Genomic DNA, 11,111 nt, shown 5'->3' with positions numbered 1-11,111 from the left:
AGCGGGCCCGGGAAGTGATCCGCCCCGGGCCGGGATGTGACAGCTGGTTATAAAAAAATGTTTTTCACACGCGCATAATAATGTGATTTAATTAGTTCTCACAATGGGCTAGTAATAATGTGATTCAATCAGTTTTTTTATTAAAGGTTATTTTCTCTATTTTCAAACACGTTCAAAACATCTTAAGAGACGTAGTGCCGGTTATAAAAAAAGGTCTTTCGCACGCGCATAATAATATGATTCAATTAGTTGTCAAATGATTTTTTTTTTTTGAACAAACAATATTATCTACCCTGAGGGGAGGAAGTAGGCTTAGCCTCACAATGGGCTAGTAATAATGTGATTCAAAAAATGTGTAGTCGCGCATAGCACGCCGTGATTCAAAAAATGTCTTTTGCACGCGTGTGCATGAAGGCTAGTAAAAACAAAAGGCCAAAAGATTATGGGTTAAAAGAAAAGTTGATTAACATGTTTATTTTCTATTAGTGACACGTCACATATTTTACAAATATGGTCTAAAAAGTTGATCTATCTATTATTCAAATCGAAATATCAGGAAAACAAAGACGGTGAGCTCGTTTCAAGGAGAAAAAAGGGGGATAATCATGTAATCAAAATCATTGCAACTTTAGGAAATCGATGCCTTCCTGGTAAAGATAAAACGGTGGTATCTTCTTATCGTGAGTTGCACCAACGGCTTTGCAACAATATTTTTCTTCTTTTTGATTTTGTGACCACTTAGAGGTTAATCACTGCAGTAATAGACAGCCTAGAGTTTGGCTGATTTTTAAAACACTGCCAGGAAGAAGAAAAAAAGCAAATTTGTTTCTAAATTCCGTTGTTACTTTCCAATTACCAAACAAGTTAAGGGGTGCGTATCCTTAAATGGTGTTATTGCTCATCACCTTACTTATTATTATTTGATGAGTGTAAATTTTGAGATTTGTGTCTATCCATTACACAAATCTCGAAATTATAACTCATCCAAGAGTGGTATATTGAGTGGTGATCATCATTCTACTTATTATCACTTCACGATGATGAGCAAAAATATTCAAAAAAAAAAAAAAAAAGACTATGCAAACCTTTGGAAAAACTTTCCACTAATAAATTGGGTAAATTACACTTTACTACCTCAGGTTTGAGGTCTATTACAACCTTATACAACATCTTCAAAACATTTCACTTTCATACCTCACGTACTATTTTATTTCAATATAATACCTCCGTTACATTTTTCATCCATTGCTCCGTTAAGAGCTGACATGGCTGCCACCATTTGTGCCACGTGGCTAAACAATTAATTAAAAAAAGTATAAAATAAAAACAAGCCAGAGAAACCCATTCTCTCCCCCCCTGGACCCACCTCCCTCTCCTCCACTCTTCACCTCACCTCCTATCCAAAAACCCACCCCCACTGCTTGTTCATCTTCTTCTTCCACCTTAAAGCGGTCCCTCGCTCTCATAAGTCTCTCCTTCTTCTTCCTCCCTTCTCCTCTCTCGCTCCCACATCTTCTTCTCCATGTAAGAGGCTTGTTAACTGAAGATGGTGTTATGGAGGTCCCTGAAATTGGGATCCTAATGTTTGAACAAATTGAAGAACGAGAGGTGTCGGGGACGAATGTGCAGAGGCCGTTAGAGCCTCTATGACCCTCGAGGCTTACCATTGTCGAAAACGACGAGAACTTCGCTAAGGGAAGTCGAGTCAGAGATTGGGCTCTTCGATTCGAGGGCTTGGGGTTTGAAAATCACCAAGCGTAGACTTGTGTTTGTTCCACGAGAAACATTGGGTCATTGTGGTGGTCTGACATCAATGAGGAACGACGGTGAAGCCACCGTTGGAGTCGTCTGGGTGCATCGGGAATCATCGGAGAAGACAATGAACGGTGGGGGCAACCACCGGGGAGGTGGGGGGTTGCAGGGGAGGTGGGGATGGGGTGGGGGGGTTGCGGAGGAGGTGGGGGTGGGGTGGGATGGGATGAGGTGGGTTTTTTTTTGTTGGGGGGGGGGAGGAATGGATTTCTGGGTTCTTTCTTTTTTCACAGTTTTTTTAATTAATATTTTTATTTTTTTAATTAATTGTTTAGCCACGTGGCACAAATGTGGCAGCCACATCAGCTCTTAACGGAGCAATGGAATGGAAAATGTAACGGAAATATTATATTAAAATAAAATAGTACGTGAGGTATGAAAGTGAAATGTTTTAAAGATGTTGTATGAGGTTGTAATAGACCTCAAACATGAGGTGGTAAAGTGTAATTTACCCTAATAAATTTGGCTTCAAAGTTCATTCTACCCAACTTTAATTTTTGAATTTGACCATTTTTGTATTTTAATTGGTTAAGAGTTAAAGACCGTGCACCTAAAGTTCCAAGTTTAATTCTCCCTCTCGATATCACTTGTATTAAAAAACTTTCTTAAATTTGTTAAGTTGTAGCCATAATTTTTTTTTTGAAAAAAAATGGGCAATTTGGCATTTGATCAAGATAAATAAAATGATGTTGCTTTACCGCAGTAACAATAAAAAACTAAGTCTATATACCTTAGAGCGAGTTCGATCTTGTCGGCTCTCCGTACTCCTTATCGCTCTACTCAAAATAATAAGGTTTTTATTACAAATGTTCCCTGAAATTTACCCTCGCCATCAAGATGGTCCCTGAATTTGAAAATCAATCAATGTAGTCCTTGAAAATAGGTGTCGCAAATCAGTGTGGTCATTCTGTCACAATTTTGTTAAAAATTTCGTAAAGTGCTGATGTGGCACATAAATGGGGCCCACATGATTTACGGATTTTTATCACAAATGGTTCCTGAAATTGACTCACACCGTCAAGATATTCCTTGAAATTGACCCACCCTATCAAGATGATCCCTAAAATTGAAAATCGATAAATATAGTCCTTCAAAATAGGTGTCACAAATCAATATCATCATTTCGCTACAATTCTGTAAAATTAAATTGTTATGTGCTAATCTGGGTTTAATAATTAATTAAAAAAGTTGTCTAAATACATTTTTGCACAATAGAATTTTTTCTTATAGTAGGACCTACTCCGAAGAGAGATCCCTTCCATAAATTATTGAAGGCACAAGGCTTAACAAAGGCCTAAGAGGGGGTTTGGAAATAGTTTTCAACCAACAATAAATGCACCATGGTTATAACCTCATTATCTCAAAGCAGACCTCGCCGTTTTTTGAGTCACTAGACCACCAGGGAAGTGCTAAACAAGCTCTCCAAGATTAAGGTTTCAAGGATGTTGATCGCGTAAAAGTTAATTGTGATGTCCTAGAAGTTGTTGCCAATCAGCCAAGTCGTCACCAAATGTGATCTCGATTCAGTTTCAATTCAGTGAAGGGTGTCAAAGTGTGTAAAGGTGAGTGTATTGATAATTTTTTTTTTTTAGAGAATAGACAACGAAGAAGGTAGAGGAATGTGGACTACGATTGGTGGTGATTGCAGAACTGGGTTTTTGGGTTCACAACTTTTTATTAACTATTAAATTATTGGCATATTTGTCGATTTGTCCCCTGAACTTGAATGGAGCTACCAATTTCCCCTAGAACTTTAATTTTAGTCGATTACCCCATTGAACTTTTATAGTTAGCCAATTCCCCCTTGAACTTTAATTATAGCCGGTTATCCTCTGAACTTTTATAAATAGCCAATTTCTCCCTTGGTGTTAGATTTTAAAAAAATTCATCTAATTTTCCATCCATCTTGTTCACGAAAACAACACATGACAACCATATGAGGGCAAAAAGGGAAAAAACTGGATGGATGAAAAATTGAATAAAAGTTTTTAAAATCTAATGCCAAGAGGGGAATTGCTATTTATAAAAGTTCATGGAGGAGATCGGCTAGAATTAAAGTTTAAGGGGAAATTGGCTATTTAAAATAGTTCACAAGGGCCATCGCTAAAATTAAAGTTCAGGGGGAAATTGGCAGCTGCATACAAGTTCAAGGCGGCATATCAACAAATACCTCTAAATTATTGAACTTATTTGTAATTTTTTTAATTTAATTAGACTTGTGTAATCCATTTATGTGTCACATCAATAGATACCAAAATTTTTGACAGAATTGTGATGGACATGCTACATTGATTTGGGATACTTACTTGCGGGACTACATTGATTGATTTTCAATTTCAAGGACCATTGTGATGTCGTAGGTCAATTTTAGAGACCATTTTGATGTCGTGGGTCAATTTCAATGGCCATTTATGAGGGAAAAAGACTTATGAGACTCATTTATGTGCCACATCAGCACTTAATGGAATTTTTAACAGAATTGTGACGAAATGACCACATTGATTTGCGACACTTATTTTCAGGGACTACATTAATTGATTTTCAATTTCAGAGACCATCTTGATTGTGAAGGTCAATTTAAGAAACCATTTGTGATAAAAAAAAACCAAATAATAATAATAACTTTGACAAATAATAATAATAATAATAATAACAAATAAATAAATAAATAAGTACATGACAATTTGGCCATAGCAAACCGTCCTCAATTCTCCCAAATGCGCGGCAACGGCAGGTATCAAGTTGTCAACTGTCAAATTAATCATCCTATGCCACCCCCACCCCCCATCACACTCACTCTCACTCAGCCATCAGCCATCACACTTACACCCTCTCACTCACCCACCAACGTTGAGGGAAGAAGACGATAACATCTTCCGGGGCAACTTGGTGATCTCACAAACCCGAGCAAACCCATCTCTCTCGTGTAAGTGATCACAGCTTTAACAAATGCAGATATTGTTTTCATTTCTTAAAAATTTTGATCTTTACATATTAGTACATGTGTTTTTGGTTTTTGGGAAAGAGTCAATTGGATGAAATTGATATTCCATCTGGGTAATTATTGCAAATTACATATTTTCCATGATCGGATTGCGCCACATTTCTTGCACATAGAACATCATAAATTTGGGTTTTTTGTGTGCTTCAGAAATTCATAATCTGGGTTGTTTGTGGCAAACAAGCTCCAATTGATATCAAGTGTCGTACACTATGTCATCTGCCGCGGTGCAGTTGCATATTCAAGGCTCCCATGTGAGTGATCAGCCTTATTGTAGGCTGGAAGTTGCTAAATCGATATAATTTGAATTGATCAATTGATCAGCTTAGATTTTTGTTGAGGAAAAATGAATGTGTTTCGGTTATGTTAATGTTCGCTTTCTGTGCTTGAACTTGCTTCCGTGTGCAGGTGATGATGGATAATGGCATACTCCAAGTCACCTTATCAAACCCAGATGGCATTGTCACTGGAATACGATATAATGGCATTGACAATTTGCTTGAACCTCTTAATAAGGAAACTAACAGAGGGTACATGATCACCGTGTTTAGTTGCTTCTATTTTTGTCCCTCTTCCCCCTTCTCCTTCTTACTCTCGTCTTCTTCGTCATTTAATATAATATATTTGGCCCTTGTTGTCTTTGAAGATTATGACTTTGGATTCCAATGATTGTGTAGTTATTGGGACCTTGTTTGGAGTGCACCAGGAAGTAAGGGAATATTTGATGTGTATGTATTTCCCCTCCTTTCTCTCTAGATGTACTGGAGCAACCTTTTTACTTTATCTGATGGAGTGAAATTATCTGATAACTATACAGGATAAAAGGTACAACTTTTAAGGTTATAGTGGAGAATGAGGAACAGGTTGAGCTCTCATTTTCAAAAACATGGGATCGCTCTCTTGAGGGGAAATACGTTCCCTTAAACATAGACAAAAGGTCACTCCTGAATTCATACACAGTTTCTATTCTTATGAGTACAGCCAATTCCAGTTATACATTAGGATCTTGGCTTATTTAAACTGACTGTAACATTGTGATTCCTGTTATTTCAATGATAGTGTTATCTGTATTTCATTTAGGTTTGTAATGCTCCGTGGTTCCTCAGGCTTCTACTCCTATGCCATTTACGAGCACCTGAAGGATTGGCCTGATTTCGACATTGGTGAAACCAGAATAACCTTTAAACTGAGAAAAGACAAGTAAACAAAACAAACTTCTGCTTTCATATTGTCAAATACTGTTTCTCATTTTGCACAGTGGTTTATACCAAACTAATTATTAGAAGACATGATGTTGCATACGAGACTATACTTTGTATTCATTTTCGGGTAGGTGCAAACTAAGAATTAGTGTTTCGTTTCATTAGAACTCCGGGATTATGGAGTTTGTACTTATTAGAGTTCTCAGGATCAGTTATTTGCAGTATATTGTTTTTCTGTGTTTAACTATTCTGAAATTGCCTATAAATAGATTTTTTTCGTAATGACGTTTCAAACTTGTAGTAAGAAAAAAGTTTGTGTGTGTGTCTTACATTACCTAGTCAGCTTATGCCATGGCACATAACAAAAAGTTAGTAATAAATGTAAGTATTTTAGCTTGCATATGAGTTATTAACAATGGTACAATTTGAGTTGATAGGTTCCAATACATGACTGTATCAGACAACAGGCAGAGATACATGCCCCTACCTGATGATCGGTCATCAGGACGATGTCAAGCCCTTGCCTACCCAGAGGCTGTCCTACTTGTCGATCCCAAGATGAAAGACCTCGCAGGAGAGGTATTTTCTCACAACTTCCTACTGTATATTAATGTGTTGGAGTGTCTTTCTGTTTTGGGGGTGATGGTGGCATGGGACTATTGAGCCAATTTTCAAACATATTCTTCCAAGTTATTTTACTATTGTCATTGGTTTTCTTGGTGGAAACAACCCGTTAGTGGGTCAAGATCTTTCTAAACTAAAGTTGTGAACTTTGAAGGCCATACACATACTAAATAAGACTTTATTCTAACCTCTGTGAGGGTTTTAAGCACTGTTGTAAAAATCCCCACCTAGCGCCGTCTAGGCGCTAGGCAGCTGACCACCGTCCCGATTAATACCTAGGCGTTTGAAAATTAAGAAAGGGCGCCTAGACCTACTAAGGCACACTTCTAGACCTCCTAGGCACCCGCCTAGCCCGCTCAGACCCACCTAGCCACCGGCCTAGGTTGCGACTCACTTAGATAGAAAATAGATAACTTTCATTTTGTATTTTATTTTTTCAATAAATTGTAAGAGACTTTGTTGAATACTTAAACGAACGCACCTTATATGCTTGTTCCCACATTTTCATTATGTTCCAATAACTCATAATAGATATGTCATTCTATTTTGTAGTTTATGATGAAATCATATATATTTTAAGCATAAACACATACTTATTTACACGAAATATAATAGATTTAATTAAATCCGCCTAGTCTGCCTAGGCGCCCACCTAGACCCTGCCTAGCCGCCTAGGCGCTAGGCCCCAGCCGGCCACCCGACTAGCGCCTAGCGTCTTTTAGAACCTTGGTTTTAAGTGCATTTCTTTCGTTATATTTTTGTTATGCATCGGTTCTTTTATTATAATTTTATGAGCTGTAGGTGGATGACAAGTACCAGTACTCATGTGACAACAAAGATAATAAGGTTCATGGGTGGATATGCACCAACCCACCAGTCGGGTTTTGGCAGATCACGCCCAGTGATGAATTTCGATCTGGTGGACCTCTAAAACAGAACCTAACCTCACATGTCGGCCCTACCACTCTTGCTGTATGTGATTATTCTTGTTCATCAGAAATGTTGGTATAACTTTGGGACATTAGTCTGATTATGACCTTTCTGTTGGTGTCATCAGATGTTTCTTAGTAGTCATTATGCGGGACAAGATCTGGTGCCAAAATTTAGGGGTGGCGAACCATGGAAGAAGGTTTTCGGCCCTGTTTTTATCTATCTCAATTCTTCCACAATTAAAGATGATCCGTTTTGGCTATGGGAGGATGCTAAAATACAGGTTTGTCGTAGAAAACAACCCTGCTTTCATTCTAAAGATGGAAAGTCAGGAAAGTAAGTTTTTAATTAAAAACTGCTGACACAAAATGGCATTCAGATGATGACAGAAGTACAAAGCTGGCCATATAGTTTCCCCGCATCTGAGGATTTCCAAAAGTCCGGTCAACGGGGTAATGTGAGTGGTAGACTACTTGTCTTGGACAGGTTCGAATTTAGATACACTAGTTTGTATTATTAGTTTTATCTTTTATGGTCTGTACTATTAATTACTAAATCTGAGTACTATCAGTTTCACTTCTTTTCTATTCTTTTCTATCTTCATTTGAAAACTTCAGTAGAAAATGAGCAATTAATTAACATGAGTGGATGATAAATCAATTTCCAAGTATCAAATTGATGGCTCCCATTGCCAGAAACAAAAATAAGAAAACTAATGGTTGATTATGTCCTCTTTTATTTTCCTGAAATTTTTTGCCGAGTATGCTAAATTGATCTGTCCTTTTAATTACAATGTCCAGGTACATAAGTGAAGAATACACACCTGCAAATGGTGCGTATGTTGGTCTTGCCCCACCAGGAGATGCAGGATCATGGCAAAGAGAATGCAAGGTGAATTTTGTGAACCTCTATATGAATCTTGGGCTGCACAATGTTTGCTGATTAGCTATGTGCTACGTCGAAGAAAATTTATGGTTTTTGATTTTTTAAGATGTTAAGTAATTTGAAATCTACGTAGGGTTCTATTCTTTAATATAGCTGGGCTTCACTACAGGTCACAGTCACCGAGCAGTGGGAAATTATTCCACATTTGTGGTTATTGTGTTAAAGGTCTCACAGTTACCATGAAAAAGTTTCGAGTGATCTACTTTATGGCATAGAATACGCCGTTGATACATGCCCTTTTGATATATCTCTTAATATCGAAATTATATGAAGTAATTAGACTGGTAAAACCATATTATATACTATGTGTAGCGAAACATGATTCAAATTCCATAAGTCAATGTCTAAAGACATCCTTATATGGTTATCACATTTGTTAGGACTATCAATTCTGGACAAGGGTAGATGACCGTGGTTATTTTTCTATTAACAATGTGCGTACTGGCACTTACAATCTTTATGCATGGGTGCCTGGTTTTATTGGAGATTACCGGTATGATGCTGTGATTAACATAACCTCAGGTATATTCTTTAACTCTGGACTTCCTAAATACTAAAGTCAATTGTTTTTTTGTTAAACCTTTTCTAGTTCTTCTTTCCCTTCCTTGCACATTTTGGTTTCATAACTTGAGCTACAGGTTCTTTTATCGAAATGGGTGATCTTGTGTATGAACCTCCAAGACATGGGCCAACATTGTGGGAAATAGGCATTCCTGATCGTTCTGCTGCAGAGTTTTATGTTCCTGATCCTGATCCAAAGTATATCAACAGACTTTTCATAGATCATCCTGACAGGCAAGCCATCATTTGTTGTAATGTTAAAGAGTTGATTGATTGTGGATCTTCATAATGCCGTATTAATGTGATCAAAACTACCCTTCTGTACTCGTAACGTGCAAGTGGTGGAAAATTTTCTGTATCACCTTATATGTGGCTTTTATTCATTTAAAACGATCCATCAGCCAAATTGAGGACCTATGTTTTTCTTTGATGCAAACGATAGTGGGTGAGGGGGGAAACAAACCTAGTTAAGAGTAGGACCTCTATAAAGGATCTATGTTAATGCTTGAGAGGTTGGTAATAATTTCTTTTGTCACAATCTTCACATTGTCCTTCTGGCAGGTTCAGGCAATATGGGCTCTGGAACAGATATGCTGAATTATATCCCGATGAAGACTTGGTTTACATTGTCGGTGTTAGTGATTATGCTAAAGATTGGTTCTTTGCTCAGGTTCCCAGGTATGGTTCTTTACTTCTTTTACATAATGACCTTCATTGTGAAAATCATAATGAAGATGTCACTCGTTTGGTTACCTGGTGCTTAAAGTTCTCGTGTACTGCAGGAAAACAGACAACGGACATGAAGGAACAACATGGCAGATCAAGTTTGAACTAAAAATGTGGATCGGAACGGTAGCTATAAATTGCGAGTTGCAATTGCATCTGCAACTCTTGCTGAATTGCAGGTAATGTACATCATTATTTATTTCATTAGTAGATTATAAATCACACTGATCTATCTTTCCTTTTTTTTCTGTCAGGTTCGGATTAACGATCCAGATTCAAGGCGACCTCTATTTACTAGTGGATTGATAGGGAGGGATAACTCGGTTGCAAGACATGGAATCCATGGGATTTACTGGCTGTACAACATTAACGTACCAGGCGCTCAGCTTCTTGAGGGGAATAATAATTTCTTCTTTAGACAACCAAGATGCACCAGTCCTTTCCAAGGGATTATGTACGATTATATACGGTTTGAAGGTCCCCCACCTTGTAGTTTCAGTTCATCTTAGATTCAAGTGCATATGTTTGTATCAGCGTGTGTAATATTTCATGTACATATATCTACATACATACAGTTGAATAATATTACATACATACATGTAACTATAGTTCAAAATAAAATAAATGTAAGCGCGGTTTGTATGTTAAACGAGTTGAACTTGAACAAAATGTTAGGCTCGTTAGAAAAATGAGATGAGCGTTCAGCTCACAAAACTTGAGAGCAGCTCGTATTTTTTATGTTGGATATGAAGTCATTTTAAAGTACTAACTTATTATTTTGTGCACACTCTTGCAACATTAATATCAACAGTTTTGTTATGTTTATTTTATTAGGTTTTTATGAAAATTAAATCGGACTAAACAAAAGCTTGAGTTTGTTTAAAGAATGAGTTGAGCAAAGCCAATAAAAAATTAGAGCTTCAAAAAATTATCAGAGTTGATCAGCTTGAGCTTGCGATTATGAGCATTTTTCCAAGCTTGAGCATGAATAATATTGGGTAAAGTTATGCTAATCTCGGGATTTTAATTAGTGCAATTTCTAGTTAGACTTCTTGTGTTGTTTTTGTTTTCATCAAAATGTTGGAACACTACTTGTAAATGATTTGATCCCAGAATCCTATCCCTATAAATTAGTTGTCAATCCTTTCAAGTTCAACAAAAGAAGTAAAAGTATTCGTACAACGAAGTTATATGTGATAAGAGCGGTTGCCTAGAAAGCGAAGCGAGTCTTGCACGCCTAACAATTAAGCAATGGTGCCGACTAAGTAACCATATATAACATATAAGTTACACAAATGAAAGCCGGAAAA

General features: G+C 37.1%; 1 pseudogene; it reads left to right on the top strand.

The window, feature by feature from the left end:
- Positions 1-4,586: 4,586 nt before the first annotated feature.
- Positions 4,587-10,444, top strand: LOC137708006 (uncharacterized; annotated as a pseudogene).
- The last annotated feature ends 667 nt before the right edge of the window (positions 10,445-11,111 follow it).

The sequence above is a fragment of the Pyrus communis genome, chromosome 1 (assembly GCF_963583255.1).
Source record: "Pyrus communis chromosome 1, drPyrComm1.1, whole genome shotgun sequence".
Lineage (NCBI taxonomy): Eukaryota > Viridiplantae > Streptophyta > Magnoliopsida > Rosales > Rosaceae > Pyrus > Pyrus communis.
Note: the sequence above shows the minus strand (reverse complement) of the source record. Positions and strands in the feature narration are given on the sequence as shown.